Source organism: Scyliorhinus torazame, chromosome 16 (genome assembly GCF_047496885.1).
Source record: "Scyliorhinus torazame isolate Kashiwa2021f chromosome 16, sScyTor2.1, whole genome shotgun sequence".
Classification (NCBI taxonomy): domain Eukaryota; kingdom Metazoa; phylum Chordata; class Chondrichthyes; order Carcharhiniformes; family Scyliorhinidae; genus Scyliorhinus; species Scyliorhinus torazame.
In genome coordinates, this window is record NC_092722.1 from 117,699,667 (window position 1) to 117,717,140 (window position 17,474).

Below are 17,474 nucleotides of genomic sequence, written 5' to 3' on the forward strand. Positions count from 1 at the left end.
CATGGCTCCCCGCTCATTCCTGGTCTGTATGCCTGATGGCTCTATTCGCCGCCGTAATCGGCGGGCCCTTCGTTTGGTTCCGCACTCGCTACGAGATCATGCACCGGTGCCACACCCTCCTGTTGTCCCTGATGTCGACTTTGTTGAGCTTCTTCCCACTCTGCCTCTTCCTCTATCGCCCGTGGCCAGGCCCATTCCTCAGCCGGTGGATCCTGACCCACTCTTGAGGCGGTCAACCCAAATTCGTCACCCACCTGAGAGACTTGACTTATGAGCCTGTTCGCACATTGGACTCACTGAATTGTTTTACAGTACTGTTAACGAGTTTCTTTTCTTGTCGTTCATTGTTCCAGAAGTTTTCTCTCGTCGTTTGTTGATTGCATTTGTTCTGTTATTGGTACAACCTCGTTGTTCTGTTGCACCTGACACCTTCCTCTGTATATAGTTTAGCCTCATGTACATGTTGTAAATATTGCACACACACACTCAGATGCACTCAGTACACATTTCTATTTATTATCCTGTAGGCATATATCCTTTGTGAAAGGGGGGATGTCATGATATCCAAATCAGCATATCATGGTGCAATCACACACACACTGATGGACAGGCAGTTGGACCAACCAGCACACACATAACATCGCAGCCAATCACCAGTGAGAGCACACGCACTATAAAACAGGGAACACCACAGTTCCCGCTCTTTCTACTAGGAGATAGCTCAGAGCACAGAGCTCACAGCGCGCCACTCAGACATAGACCATGTGCTGAGTGCCTCACTAAGATAGTGATAGGGCTGGGTCCACAGGTTAGCTGGTGAAGCATGTACCCAAGCCAGTAGTTAGTTGTTACCGTTGATTAGACAATAAAACAGAGTTGTACCATCTATAGCCGTCTTCTGCACTGTAAATTCTATGGTAAATTCTATGGTAAATTCTATGGTGTTGGATCATTTGTGAATCCGAACACCCAACACGACACTTACTGGTACAACAGAGGTTGAGGGGCGACCTGATAGAAGATTATGAGATACATGAACAGAGTGGATAGTCAGAAGCCTTTTCCCAGGGTGGAAGAGTCAATTACTAGCGGGCATAGGTTTAAGGTACGAGGGGCAAGATTTAAAGGAAATGTACAAGGCAAGTTTTTTTACACAAAGTGTGCTGGGAGCCTGGAACTCGCTACCGGGGGGAGTACTGGCAGCAGATACAACAGTAACTTTTAAGGGGCATCTTGACAAGTACATGAATAGGATGGGAATCGAGGGATATGGTCCCCGGAAGGGTCGGGGTTTTTAGGTCAGACAAGCTACATGTTTGGTGCATGCTTGGAGGGCCAAAGGGCCTGTTCCTGTGCTGTAATTTTCTTTGTTCTTCGATTATGTTGGTCCATTCCTGAGTCAAATATTTTGTTCGTGATTGATGCACACTCTAAATGGATGGACATTTTTGAGGTGAAGTCACCTACATCACATGCTACAATCAGAGGTTTAAGCCAATGCTTTTCAACTCACGGATTACCTGAATTCTGGTATCAGACAATGGGACTGTATTCACAAGTGCTGAGTTTCAAACCTTCACCATTCTCAATGGTATTAAACACATTTGAACTGCACCTCACTGAAGTGTTGGGTACTCTGCTACACAGACGAACCAACATGGTTGCGAATGGTACAACGCAGTTTTATTTCAAACATCTAATTACACGGGTAAACTGTTTACTGAGGTTCGATCATGACCCTTGATTCTGTGGACCTATTCCTAATTCTATCTTGTAGTGGCACCCAGCACATGGTGGATGTCTGAGTGGCTTGTCATGAGCTCTGTGCCCTGAGCCGTCTCCTGCTCGAGTTGCCAGGAAGTGTCGTGTTCCCTGTTTTGTACTGTGTATTTTCTTGCCTGTGATTGGCTGTCGTGTTGTGTGTGTTGATTGGTCCGTTGATCTGTCCATCAGTATGTATGTATGTATGTATGTATGTGCTATGATGTTTACCTGAATATCATGACACTCACCACTCAACGTCAAGCGGACTAGCTGAGAGAGCTGTCCAAACACCATGACATTACATTTTTTAGACACATTGCCAGTCTTGGCAAAGCAAATCAGGCACTGGGCCACCATACAAAGCTGTCCTAAAGAAACTGTCAGAAGACCAAAGTCTCATGATTCCTCCTTTGCTATCGTACCACTCCAGATGCAAAAACGGGGGTTTCACCAGCAAATCTGCTAATGAATCAACATCTTAGATCAAGGCTCAGCCTTGTGTTCGCAAGTTTGCCTGGGAGGGTAGAAGCCAGCCAAAGTTAGCAGAAAGCAGCCATGATTCACATAGTACAGCATCATCATTTATGGTAAATGAAGCCATTTATGTGAGCAGCTCTGGTAGTGGATCAGGTTGGATGCCTTGAATTATTGTCTCCAAGACTGGACGCCTTTCATACCAAGTGGACGTGAATTGACAGATTGTTCGTAAACATGTGGCCCACTTGAGGAGTAGAGAGATGCTCCAGCAGTCAGTCTTGCCATCAAGCAATGTTTTCAAACCCGTAAGCACGGTAGCACAAGCGGATAGCACTGTGGCTTCACAGCGCCAGGGTCCCAGGTTCGATTCCCCGCTGGGTCACTGTCTGCGTGGAGTCTGCACATTCTCCTCCTATCTGCGTGGATTTCCTCCGGGTGCTCCGGTTTCCTCCCACAGTCCAAAGATGTACAGGTTAGGTGGATTGGCCATGATAAATTGCCCTTAGTGACCAAAAAGGTGAGGAGGGGCTCGTGGGTTATGGGGATAAGGTGGAAGTGAGGGCTTAAGTGGGTCGGTGCGTACTCGATGGGCCGAATGGCTTCCTTTTGTGCTGTATGTTCTAAGTCTAAGTCTAAGAAGTACCTGATTGACCTGTTATCGGCATAACAGGTGTTTCCGTGGATGCAAATAGTGTTGAATTGCCTGTGCTATCAGGAGTACCCATTATTGCAGTTCCTGTTAACATTGAGTCTGTCGAAACATCTCAGACTGCGGAAATAGCTGCTCCACAAGGAACAGAAAACCACTTCAAAGACTTGATTCATAATTGTCCAACACACGTACACATTGTTTAATTAATATTTAGGACGGGGTGAATTAGTTACGGAAGATTGTATAAAGGAGTTAAAGGGGGAGGGGTGGGGTGATTATCCTTTTAAGGGCAACACAGCAGAGTAATGATCATATGGCCTGGGTTACCAATCGGGACTCAGGTTGTGGAATCACCCCATTGCGAGAGAGGCTCGTAGGCAGCGACATATTGGGGAGCCAGGTACAGCAATGCGGCTGCTGTACAATTATTATTAGTAAATACCTTTATGTTCCCTAATAAAGTCAGTGAAAGTGCATCGTTACACATGGGCCGGAATTCTCTAGCGATTGGGGTTCTCTTTTCCCACTGGCAGCATACCCCCGCCCAGGGGTTTCCTGGCACATGGTTGGCTTCTATGGGAAATCCCATTGACAAGCGACGGGCAGATAGAATCAGCGAACAGCTCACCACCATCGAGAAACAGTCAGCTGGGGGACTGGAGAATCCCACCCATGGTAACCGGTGAGCTAACCCTTTGCTGCAGTATCTGTTCAATTTCACCCTTGACTTTATCCAAGAATGGTCGAGGGACCTTCTTCGATGTGAAGAGGCAAATTGTCTCAGTATTAGCTCTTAGGGTGATATGGCACTCAGCCTTTAACTCCCCTGGTCCTTTAAACAATTATGGAAATCTGTTGGAAATGTACTGCACTTCACATCGCAAATTTATCCATTTTATAGATTAATTTCAGTTTTAGGCACATCTTTCTGCTCAGTAGAAAATACCCTTGATTTTGAACGACAGAGAGTATGAGGATTTCTCAGACTTTGGGTAAGATCTTCAGGCTGTTCACACAGGCAGGATCATCTGGTCCCGCCAATAATGAACCCCCACCGCACGTGTCCCAGTGTGAGCTGGATTCAATGGGAAACCCCATTGACAGCAGCAGGACCAGAAGGGTGGCATGGTGGCACAGTGGTTAGCACTGCTGCCTCACAGCTCCGGGGAACTGGGTTCAATTACAACCTTGGGTGACTGTGGAGTTTGCATTTTCTCCCCATGTCTGCGTGGGTTTCCTCCAGGTGCAATGGTTTCACCCTACAGTCCAAAGATGTGCAGGTCAGGCGATTTGGTCATGCTAAAATTGCCCCTTAGTTTCCAAATGGTTAGATACGGTTACTGGGTTACAGGAATAGGGTGGAGACCTGGGCACAAGTAAGGTGCTCTTTCCAATGGCCGGTGCAGACCCAATGGGCCAAATAGTCTCCTTCTGCACTGTCGGGATTCTATGATTCTATTCTATGATTCTGCCACCGGCCAATGGCGGGCTCTCTCCTGTAGTGATCTGTACATCTGCACATACACCAGGGACTAGAGCACAGATGTAACAGCCACAGCATCACTACAGGGCAGCACCAGAGGCGGGTATAAAGGGTCCGGCCCAAGGGAGGATCCGCCTCTTTTAGAAACACAGGGCTAGTGAGCAGCAGCATACAGAGACAGCTCAGCACAGGCAGCTTACCTTAGCTTCTGTTGTTTTGCCTCTTGACTGTATTATGTCTGGTTGAGCTCTGGAGACAGAACAAACCTACTGAATAAAGTATTTGTGTTAACTGGAAGTCTACAAGCTTTATTCAGACTTAGAGAATAACATACTTCCCACCACCGAAAAACACGCCACGAGGCCAGAGCATCGAGGCCATTATATTTCAACTTTGCCGTGAATTGACCTTTCACTTTGAAAGTTGTCCAAGCAGGGCCTTGTAATTTGATAGATGAGGGTTGCAAATCAATCTGTTTGAGCCATTTAACTTCACCTGATAAAACAGAAACTCTTGTTCCTGTGTTTAGTTTTAAACTCTGGAGTGACCACCACTCCGCGTTTAATCCTCCAATACTTGATTCCTGTATCATTTACCTCCCACGTGTGACTCTTCCACTTCTTTTCCCTGGTCTTGTTTTCAAATTTCCTCCCTCTTTTTTCAAGGTGTCATCATTTTCGGGCAGCAAACAGTTTTGAAATGGGTTAATTTTCCACAGGTGACGCACTCTGCATCCTTCCCCCATTTCCACTGGGCATTCTTCTCAGTTCATTCCTGCCACCCTGAAGACATATCAAAATGGCATTTGGTGAGCTATTATCTGTTTTTGGTGGGCTTAGGCTTTGCGCGCTTTCAAAAAACTAAATGCTCTCACTCAATCATCTCCACTTGACCGCTCCTTCTCCACGAATAAATGCTCAATTCTGTTACCTGAGTTCCATTTGCCTCGCAATCCTCACTGATTTCACTATTGTTAAATCCTCTCTTGTGTGTAATAGATCTAACAATGCTTCATCTAGGGCCCCGACTATGATTCTCTCATGAATTGGCTCATTCTTGAAGGTTCCATAATCACAGTTCCCTGCCAGTCTACAGAGATCGTCAAAGAACAAATCTATGATTTGACTTAGTCTTTGCTTTATTTTATTAAATTTAGGCTACTTTTCTATTAAATTATGATGCTGCTGAAATAAGAGTTGACAACTTGCAGGACTTCTTCATAAAAATTTGAAGTCTCATCAACCCCCTGGCCTTGCTATGTTGACACCGACAATAGATCCTCCTGCATAAAGTAGTGTACTGACCTGGTCTTTTTGATCTCATTTGTGTAATGTCCAAGTAGTTCTGTACCTTGTGAACCTTTTTCTCCAGTTGTCCCAGTTCTGGACCTATTAGAAGCCTTCTGAAATCTAAACCTGTCCTGGGAGTGGTGGAGTAGATGACATGCTTCTGCAGACTACTGGAATAGTTCCTGATTCTGCGCTGCTGTTCATTGCTTCAGGCCTGTGTTCACTGCTGTCCGGTCTCCGAATCTGTGTCACAGCTTACATCTGTTGCCCCCGCGATGTTCCGATGTACTGCCCCCAACCCTCACCCACCACTACAACTGGATCGAGATCAATTGAATGTAAATATATTGATGCCTCTACTAAACAAGGGGATACGCACAATGACAGACAGAATTTGCACCTCAAAGGTGGAAGCAAACATTGCATCTGGTTTTTGGGATAGAATCCTGCCTTCGGGGGGAAACTGATTAGGGTTCAGATTTTCACATGGTTTGAGTATAAGAATTGGCAAGTCATGTTGCAGCTGTTGTCATGTGAGAGTACCTTTAAGAAATGGCTGTTTAAGAAATGTAACTTTACAAAATGGAGCTGCTCATGTTACTGGAGTGATGTCAGAGTATGGGTGGAGCTGAGCTCTACTTCTGCTTTTTAGTTTCAGTTTGAGAAAAGCTTGGGTGTGTCTGTGTGTTTCAGTGAGCTGCATCTGATGTTTAAACAAAGAGGTGTACGGTTGATCTCTGCCATCCAAAGACTATCTATGGATCATTTGGTGAACCCAGAATTGTAAAAGGTCTCATTATTGAATGTAAACCTAATGTGCTCCTGTTTGAAGATTTGTTAAGTCTTTTGGATGTTAAAAAGACAGCTTACAGGGTTGCTTAGTGTTGTAGTCTTTGGGGTTGTATTTGATTTACTGGTTGCTGAGATGTTCACTGTTTGTTTCAAAAAGGTTAACTTGAATTCATAGAATAAAGATTGTTTTGTTTTAAATAAATACTTGTCTGTAGTGGGCCATGCACTCCCCATAACACAATCTATTAAAAGTTATGGGTCAGGTGAACTCCATGATACACTTTGGGGTTCTCTAAACCCTGACCCATAACACTGTATAGAACCTTAGTTAGGTCACACTTGGAGTATAGTGATCAATTCTGGTCGCCACACTACCAGAAGGATGTGGAGGCTTTAGAGAGGGTGCAGAAGAGATTTACCAGGATGTTGCCTTGTCTGGAGGGCATTAGCTATGAGAAACGGTTGAATAAACTCGGTTTGTTCTCACTGGAACGACGGAAGTTGAGGGACGACCTGATAGAGGTCTACAAAATTATGAGGGGCATAGACAGAGTGGATAGTCAGAGGCTTTTTCCCAGGGTAGAGGGATCAATTACTTGGGGTCATAAGTTTAAGGTGCGAGGGGCAAGGTTTAGAGGAGATGTACGAGGCAAGTTTTTTACACAGAAGGTAGTGGGTGCCTGGAACTCGCTGCCTGAGGAGTTGGTGGAAGCAGGGACGAGAGTGATATTTAAGGGGCATCTTGGCAAATACATGAATAGGATGGGAATAGAGGGATACGGACCCAGGAAGTGTAGAAGATTTTAGTTTATACGGGCAACATGGTCGGCAGGGCTTGGAGGGCCGAAGGGCCTGTTCCAGTGCTGTACTTTTCTTTGTTCTTTGTTCTTTCTTCTTTGTTCTTTGATTATGGTGACGGTGTTGACCCACTTAGAGCCAGTAGGGCTAGGATTAGAGGTAGTTAAGTTGAAGTGTGGGACTCCTGGTAACCATCACGGAGGTTGCTGATGGTCCAGAGGGAGAGATCTATGGTTTGCGCCCAAAGACTTCCACTGAGCAAGAGGCAAGGGTCACCAGGGTGCTGGAGATTTGATACCCAGATCAAGGTAGTCTCTCGTTTCTCTAATGCTGACTTGGCTCAATGCTGGAATGAAGGATTGGTGAGAGGTCCTCTTTTCTGGAGGGTGGCAGGAGGAGGTCACCTCCTCATGCAGCAGGGATGTCGTCTGTTCAGCGTCATCTTCCCCTCCTCCTCTTGATGCTCCTCTCTCGCCTGCTCCTCCCATGGTGGACGCCATCATCAAGTCCCACACCTCAGTGGAAATTCATGTTATGAAGAAAACAGCAGACCATGGCAATGCCCAAGAGTGCTCCGGGGGTGGGCGATATTGCAGGGCACCACCCGATTGTTCAAGGCCAAGGAACTTCAGAAGCTTGATAGCCTGCTGTCCTGATGAGTGAGTGACATTGGTTATCATCGGATCATAGAATCCCTACAGTGCAGAAGGATGCCATTTAGCCCATCGAGTCTGCATTGACCTCCCAAAAGAACACCCCACCCAGGCCCACTTGCCCACCCTATCCCCGCCATGTAACCTGCACATCGCTGTATACTAAGGGGCCATTTAGCATCGCCAATCAACTTAACCTGCACATCTTTGGACTGTGGCAAGAAACCGGAGTACCCGGAGGAAACCCACCCAGAGACAGTGAGAATGTGCAAACTCCACACAGTCACCCAAGGCCAGAATTAAACCCGGTTCCCTGGTGCTGTGAGGCAGCAATGTTAAAGTGTAAGCCTACTTGTGACACTAATAAAGATTATTATTATTAACTACTGTGTTACCGTGCCGCCCATAGTTACAAAATCATTTTACTTTTGTTCCGGGGATCCCGCAGAGGGGTCAGTGCCATTTCTCTGAGGGATATCCCTTTTCCCCAATGAGATTGCAGTGAAGACCTGAGGCAGCATGTGCTGGCTTAAATTGAGGGCACCATGGCAGCTAGCAGAAATATGAAGCTGGATTCTCCGAGACATTGCGCCGAAATGACGAAACGTGATCGGCTGGAGAATCAGCTCCGACGGCGAAATCGGGTTTGACGCCGGTTTCGCGCCGATTTTGGGAACCATCCAGCGATGTTGGCCGCCGTGGCGGGGGCCGCTGCCCTGCATGCAGCCCTGTGACAGCGAAGGCGGAGGCGGCGCAGAGAGGAGGAGGAAGCTGCAGCAAAGGAGCGGGCTGTAGCGGGACTGGAGGGCCACCTGCCTGACAGCCGAGGAGGAGGAGGAGAAGGAGGAACAAGATGAGGAGGAGGAGGACGAGGTGGTGGTGGTGGTGCCAAGGAGGTGCCTGATGAGGCCCCGCGTGTACCGGAACCGCATGTCCTTTGAGGAACTCCCGAATCGGACATGCAGGGAGGAGGCTGCAGATGAGCCGGGAAACCATCGGACACATCTGCCACATGATGGCACACCTGGCACTGCGTGGAAGTGGGCGAGGACCCCACCTCTGGTGGCCATCAAGATAACGGTCGCCCTGAACATCTATGCGACGGGGTCGTTCCAGTGGCCGCGAGGGGACCTGTCCGGCATCTCCCAGGCAATGGTGCATAGGTGCAATCGTGCCAACACTGATGCCCTGTATGCCCTTGCAGACCTGAACATCCAGTTCCCTGTGGACCGCGCCCACCAGGATGCCCGGGCAGCAGGTTTCTCTGCCTTCGCCAGGATGCCGCAGGTCCAGGGTGTAATCGATGGGGTGCATGTCGCCCTGCGGCCGCTGTTCACAAACCAAAAGGGTGAACTCCATGAATGTTCAGGTGGTCTGTGACCACCAAATGAAGATCCTGCATGTATGCGCCTGGTACCCGGGCAGTGTGCATGACTCATTCATGTTGGCGCAATCATCCCTGGCATGTTCGAGGCCCACCCCCCCCCCCTACTGCGGGGCTGGTTGCTGGGCGATAGGGGTTACCCGTTGCGGTCGTGGCTGGTGACGCCTATATGGAGACCACGGAGCGATGCGGAGAACCGCAACAATGATGTCCATTGTGCATCCAGGACTGTGGTCGAGAGGTGCTTCGGGGTGCTGAAGTTGCGCTTCAGGTACGAGGCAAAGAGGGTTGGCCGCATCGGTTTGGTCTGCTGCGTCCCCCACAATATAGCCCAGAAAAAGGGCAATGTGCTGTAGGAGGATGAGGGGCAACGGCAGGCCTCGCCGGACAAGGAGGATGAGGGGAGGGGGACAATGGGCGGGACATGAGGGCTGGAGATGCACGAGAGGCCGCACCATGCCATTGGCATGGCCAGCGAGCATGGGATGCATTAGTGGACACACGTTTCACCAACTAAGAGGGAGGGGTTGTTCAGCACGGGCATGGACACCCTTCACCACCAGACACCCTCACCTCCCACACCACCAAACTCCCTCACCTCCCACACCACCGACCACCCTCATCTCCCACACAAACGAACCACACACATGCACACACCCCTCTGTTATACATACCTGTGGCACAACGAGCTGGGGGCACTGGGTTGGCAGTGACAGCGTGTCTGGTCCATGGGATGGAGGATGATGACAGCCCGCTCTGCGATGAGCTCTGTGCTCCACATCATTAGACAATATCTGACTCATGCCCACAGTAGCACCTCCCACCTGGGTGATCCCTGCATGCGAGCTGGCCAGTCCATCACATGACCCTGTCGAATAGCTGGGGACAGGTTGATGGGGACAGTCGGGGGAGGGGGGGGCTGCACGGCCCACCCGCTGGGCCTCACTCATCCACCACCCATCACCCACAGTGGCCATCACTGACTGCCCCACCCCCAAACCCATCAGAAAGAGCACAGAGGCGGCTTTCAACAGTGTCAACAAGTGTTTAATCTGAAGAGGTATATACAGTCTGTGCCCTAGCCCCTATAACTAAACTGAGCCCTGTACCTGTGCCAACTTAACTGGTGTCTAGTTTTCTGGCCTTACGGGCCCTATCACTACGCCTAGATGGTTCCCAGACGTTACAGCAGGAGTGAAAGTGGACAGCTGAGACTCCTGGCCTGCGACTAGGGTCCCCATTCGCGCAGGTTTCCTGGGGTGCCCCGGGGTCGATGGGCCAGACTGCTCCTTCGGACGTCCCGGCTAGGGTGCTGCTGCCCTGTTCTGCCTGCTGCCCACCAGGGAAAGGAGGGGGGGAGTCCGAGGTGCCACGCTCTTCTGGCACCTCCCCTGCAGGACTCACTGGCATGGGCCCAGCACCTCCTCCTTCCTCGGGTGCCCGATGTCTCCCGGGCTTCTCCATGGGACGGGGGTGCGAGCGGAGCCAAACCCCGAGGCCCACCCCGACACCTGGCACTGCTAGTCCTGGATGCCTGCTCTGGTATCCACCAGGGTCTGTATGTTTGCGGCCATGGAGCACAGTGAGTGGGAAATCCTTGTCCTGGACTGGGCCAATTCCTTCTGGGACTGTGCCATCTCCCTCTGGGTCGATGCGACACCGACCAGCACCTGGGCAATGGTGCCGATGCTCGCAGCCATGGCCTGCTGTGACTGGGCCATGCTGAGGAGCGCCGCTGCAATCTGCAGCTGGCTCTTTCACATGGTTGCCTGTGAGAGGGCAGCCCTGTCCTGGGCCAAGGCCCCCACCTGCACGGAGTGCCCCAGGCCTTGCAAAGCCTGACCCATGTCCGACAGCATCGCCCCCATTGCCTCCACCGCGGACGGCACCCGTGCGGTTTCGGCCTGGGTGGCATGCATGACCGGCACCACTCCCTCCTCCTGCAGGCAGTTGGACTCCCCTGCCTGTGTCTACAGGTGCTGGAAGCCGGTCATTATCCCCTCCTCTATTCTGTGGGTCTCTGACTGCACCTGAACTATGGGTGGGAATGGATATTCCAGGACCCCTGGACCTGCCTGGGCGGTTGCTGAGGCTGGGCTGCCCTCCGACTGTCCGGCCCCTTGGCTGCTCCTATCTCCACCTGCTGTCCGGTACAGCTGTATGGTGTTCAACAGTGAGTGTCCCAGAAGCCTCTCCACTAAATTCCCAAACCGAGGTGATAGTCTTTGAGATGGTGGATGGTGTCGGAGATAGCTGTGCCAGAAAGTCTATGTCCTCATCGGACCCGAAGTCTGGGATCTCATGGGTCATGGTGTTGTGTGTGTCTGTCCCCTGTGTTCTGTCCCCTGGGTCGTCTCGCGCAGAGGGCTGGTGTTGTGGCTGCTCAACCCGTCGGTGATCGGGTTCCTGGGGGGCACTGGCTGGGGGCGGGGGCACCGGATGGGCCGGGTCCATCGCCGGCTGGTCCAATAAGACACAAGACCTGTATGGTTAGACAGGCGGACGGAGGTGAGGCGTGAGGTGGCGAGGGCTGTTGGTGCGGGGTGAGGGATGTGGGGTGAGGAGGTGTGGGGTGTGGGGTGGAGGGGGAGGGGTGTGGAGTGAGGGGTGGAGGGGTGAGGGGAGGAGGGGCGTGGGGTGGAGGGGTGAGGGAGAATGGTGAGGTTCGGGGGGGTGAGGGGGTGGAGGGGTGAGGAGTGAGGGGTGTGGGGTGTAGGGTGAGGGGTGGAGGGGTGAGGTGGAGGGGGGAGGGGTCAGGGGGGAGGGGTGTGGGTGAGGGATGAGGGGGTGTGCACTCATGTGCCATCAGGAGCCACAACCAGGCAGGGGGTCTCACTTGATGACGCTCCTCCGACGTCCGCCTCGGCGACCTCACTCTTCTTGACCCGCCGACGATGTTGAGTGCCCTCTGCTCGGGCACGGTTTTGTGGTTCCCCTCCGGTCTTCTCCCGCTCCTGGAGGTTATGCGCGGTCTTGTCCTGGGGGGCTGGGGGGAGGGCAAATACAAACAGCACCACTGTTAGACAGCACGATGCATGCAGCCCAGGGGTTGGGTCTCTGATGGCATTAGTGCACAGGGTACCTGGCCACTGCGGCTGGCATAGGTGGGCACTGCTATGTGGGTCAGGGTGGGGGGGTGGGACCGTCCCCCTGGGGGTCACATGTGGGGGTGGGGTAGGGGGGTTAGTGCCAGGGGCACAGTGCTGGGTACTCACCCTGGCCGCTCTGAGGAGGTCGTGCATCTTATTTCTCCACTGCTCTGCAGTCCGAGCCACCACCCCATCGGCACTGACGGCGTCGGCCATCTCCGCCCAGGAACGGCGAACGATGGCGCCTGCTGCCCTGTGTCCCGGCCTGGGGTATAACACCAGTCTCCTTTCCTCCACGGCATCCAGGAGGGTCTCTAGATCCCCGAGCCTAAATCGCGGAGCTGCTCTCTGCTCCGCCATCTTGCCTGCGATGCTGTGTGTGTGGGGGGGAGAATGTTTAACTCCAGCCGCAGCGTCGTGTCAATGACGGAACCGGCGAATCGGCGGCCGGTCCATCGCGCGTTGCTCGATGCGTCCATGCTCGCCCCTTGTGGACCGTTGAATTGCTCCACCTGGGGGCCCACTGACACCGTCGTGAAACTCCACGGTTTTCACGACGCCGTCAATACTTGGGAGAATCCAGCTCATGACCTCACACGTGGAAGCAGCTCTCGTTGTGGTGACAGGCCATTGTGACATTAAGAGAGTGATCGCCAATTTGTTGCAATCAATGATACCTTGCACCTTGGGTGACCAGTAATGGAGACAAAATCCAACACAGTGTCCCTGCAAGGCTGTGTCTGTTGTGGAATAAATGTACTGTCCAACTTGGGCAAAGAAGTCATTACTGCTGAGATGCAGTGGTGTACTGTTGTTTGCAAAATGCCACGCAGGGCTGCAGCTCATCCTTGGAAATAGCCAGAAGTGAACAAGTTGAATTATTTTGACAAACACTGGGGGGGCATGGCAACCAGTGCAGTGAGGTAGAAGGCCTTCACCGATGAGGGCACTGATGTCAGTGACCAGCTGCCTGGACATTCGAAGTCTCCTGCAGCACATTTGGTGGTCAACCCTGTGCCAAGGGTTGGTCGCAATGGCCTTCCAACCCTCCATTCCTCTTGTGATGCCTGGGATTTTGCCCTTCCTGCAAAGGTGTTGGCCCTTTGCTATAGGGTGCAAAATCAGAAAGCCCTATCAGCTAGGTAGGCGGTCGCCCAATTATTCTTGGCATCTTTACCCCTGCTCACGCAATGCTAGGGTTGAACTGACACCATTCAAAGCCTAAGGCACTGAGTGCCCACTCTTTCTGCCACCTATGCAGTGACAAGAACAGTCCTGACCAAGTGCTCAGTCCTCCTTTGTCCCCCTGACTATCTAATAGGTCTGGGATGATGCTCTGGGGCAGCAATAACTGGCTCCCCACTCTGTACCTGTTTGTGAAGGCAAACGTAACCATCTGGCTTTATTATAAATTTAAACTCGAACACCTAAAAAGCCATTAATGACCTTTCCAACAGTATTTATTGGCTGTAATTGGAGGAAAGTGGGATTCATGTCCACTAGGACTGGCGCCTTGAAACTGAAATACCATCTTGAACCAGTCTATTTGGAGCCTCCCCCACCTGCACCCCCCACCTCCACCCCCCACCTACAACCCCCCATCTCCGCTCCTCCCCACTCCCCCACCCGCACCTTCACCTGCATCCCCACCCCTCGATTCCTGACTGCAGGTGGCTCTGAAAATTCAGCCCAATTCACTCACTCCCTGGTATTGTCTTCTGAAAGTATTTGTCAAGGCCATCACAGCTGCCTCCATTTCACCATCACAATTCACTGACAGCACAATGCAAATCCAATTTACACAACGCTATGTGTCAGGCAGCCCTCAAGTAATTATCCTTCTACCAGATTAATTTGTTGCTTGAAAATGTGTTTGCATTAAAATACTGGATAAGATTTTCACCCACTCAAAACCCATTCATTGCTCAAAAAGCCTACTCTGTTTAAATAGCTCTGACTATATGTATTTAAATAATCTACCTGTTCCTACAACAAGCTAAGATTGTGACCACATTTTCCACACTTCATTAAAATGATGTTTGTTGCCTCTTTGAAAAAGGCATCTGAGACCATGTAAACTCCTGGTGCTTTGTAGCTTCTCTCAGTCTGGCTTGTGATCTGTTTCCTTTTATTGTTTATCCGTCAACCTCCCTGAATAATAGATTTATCTTATTATGATTACTTATGTCCTAAATGCTTCCCTTGCATCTAGATTGCCAACCATTTCCAGCTCATTGCTAAATTATAGATCTGGCATTGTGTACAACCTAGCTCTTTGATTCATGCACTAATAACTATGTTCAACTAGCTTTATGGATTTACCCCATCCCCTTGAAGGTGATTCTAGTAGTTTCCAATTTATTTTGAAATAACTATGAAGGGAATACCTTGACTGCTGGTAATTGTTTGTGTCCATTACCACCACTGGGAAAACGATAATTTTAGTATAGAGGCTACTTTGTACATGATATAATGTTAATTTTGCAAATTCCTGTAAAGGCATAAATTGCTCATATTAGCGGACTATAGACAGCAAATTCTGAATTTACTGAGGAGTATATTTAGTAAACTTGGATCTGAAAATGTAAGAGAGTATAAAGACTGGGGCCCTGAAAAGAGAAGCCTGAAGGGTAATCGGATAGAGATCCTTAAGATTATGAAGGGTTTCAATCGGGATGATGTTTCCGCTTGTGGAGAAGCCCAGAACTCGGAACCATAAATAACTGCAATCATGAATATATCCAATAAAGAATTTAGGGGAAAGGTATTTACCCAGAGAGCTGTTAGAATGGGAAACTTGTTTTGTGCATGAGGCGATTGCTTTATTTATGGGGAAATTGAAGAAGAATGGAACAGAAGGATATGTTGATGAAGTTCGGTGTGAGGAGGCTCCTGCAGAGCACAAACATTGCTGCAAGTCACACAACAAGTGCACAACTGACCCATAACGAACTCCAGGCGTTTTTCTGAATTTCCTTGGGGAAAATCAATGAAAGTGCTCCGCAAACACAGCATCAGCCACCTGGTTATTGCAAGTTCGCTGGTGTTTCTGGTTCCCCCCAGGTTGAGGGCAAATCAGAGGAGCTGAAGACAAAGAAGTCACGAAAAAGGTTGCAACAGACAATGTTGTTCCAGCTGTGGCAGTGAGTTGCAGGTTCTGTTGCTGGAGGCAACATAGGCCTCTGACTGCTTCTACAGAGAAGCACAACGTTCCCATGTACTTCTCTTTGAGAAGTGCAGCAATGTAACTTTGGGCCTATCTAGCCATGTTTGAGAGGATAAATAAAGCATGTGAGTTCTGCTCCTGGCTGCCCCTCCCCCTCTACCATCCCTGAACCATAGAATTCCTACAGTGCAGAAGGAGGCCATTTAGCTCATCGAGTCTGTACTGACCCACCAAAGGAGCACCCCTCCCCTACTTAGACCCACTCCCCCACCCATCCCCGTAACCCCACCTAACCTGCATATCTTTGGATTGTGGGAGTGTGTGAATGTACTTCTGCTACCATTCACCATTGTATTACATTACATTACATTGTATTGTATTATGTTGATGCCCTTGTGGGCTCCACCTGTGGCTCCACCCCCTCAGGGGAGTTATATTGATCTGCTGCCTGCAGGCGGCACTCACTACAGAGCAGTCGCAGTTCTAGCTGATTAAAACCACTGTTCACTTCTACTCATTGTCTCGTGTGAATTGATGGTCGCATCAGGGAGGAAACCTGAGCACCCGGAAGAAACCCATGCAGACACTGGGAGAACTTGCAAGCTCCACAGAGGCAGTCACCATAGGCTGGAATTGAACCCGGGTCCCTGTCGCTGTGAAGCAGGATCTGTGCATGGGTTGAGAAAGTAGCACTTGTACTGTTTATTTGCATTAAAATGACATTTGAATCCGAGGATCATCATAGGATCATCATACAATGTGTATCTGAATATATTTATTGGGCCTTTGCCCAATTGCTGGAATGGGTCAGTCTCTAGCAATAATTGTTTTCAGATTTTCCTCTCACTACTGTCCCATTCACATTAATAAACAAGGCAGTAAACAGAGAAAAATCACCCCATATATTTCCGAAATTCTAAACCTAGCAGATTCTCAGCTGTGCATGAATATAAAAACAAATTAAACAGCATCCTCAATCTGCAGCAAAGGCCCTGCCTTCCCCAAGCAAAGTACAGGACAATGAGTTGGACCAGGACCTGCCTAAGCAAAGCAATAGTAAATTAATCAAGGTGCACTCTTGCCTACTTTTGACATTCGAGCAGCAATTGATCCACTGTTGCCTGGACACTGGAGCAGAAATCGATCTACACCCCAACCTGATACCTGTGCAATTGAAGTCTTGTCTGCTTGAATGTGTGAGACAGCAAGGCTTTGTGAGCTATTCTAGACACACTTGGAGACAGTTATTCTCATTCTCATGATACTATCCTACATTTTAAAGGTAAATGCGTATGGTTTTGCTGCAGACACTCGGGCCTGTGTTGCAGAATAAAACTCTAGTTATTGCATTATTTTCAACTCCAAATTGAACTAATGGGAGATTGTAACATTATTCCTTCTATGAAGTATTTCAATGTGGAAATTAGAGATGGGTACAAGTCAAAGCACTATAAATATCTAAGGCAGTTGCAATTTAGGATAATTGCCCCCTTATTACTTCAGTAGAATCCAGGCTATTCAGCTCAAAATGTCAGAGGTTTTATTCCACACAAGTCTCCTCCCACCTCGCTTGATTTGACCCTGTCCTTCTGTTACTTCCTCTCTTATCTGTTCAGCTCCCCCTTGAACACATCTATCTTGTCGCCTCAACAATTCCTTGTGGTCATCAGTTCCTAAACATCTTCTGAAGCCCCTGTCAAATTTATATTATCTATTGAATGTCTTGTTACTTGACATTGCCATTTCTGCCTTCTTATGTTGTACATAACTTTCCCAAGTGCCACAATGTGAGAACTTCTTTAATTTGCCGCAGTAGTATCTCCAATAAACTGCAATAAATGTGAAGCACAAACATTTCTAACCATCATAGTAACGGGGTGTATTGAGAAGAATCCACTGAGTGAAGTGTTTAAGTAAAGTAATTGGG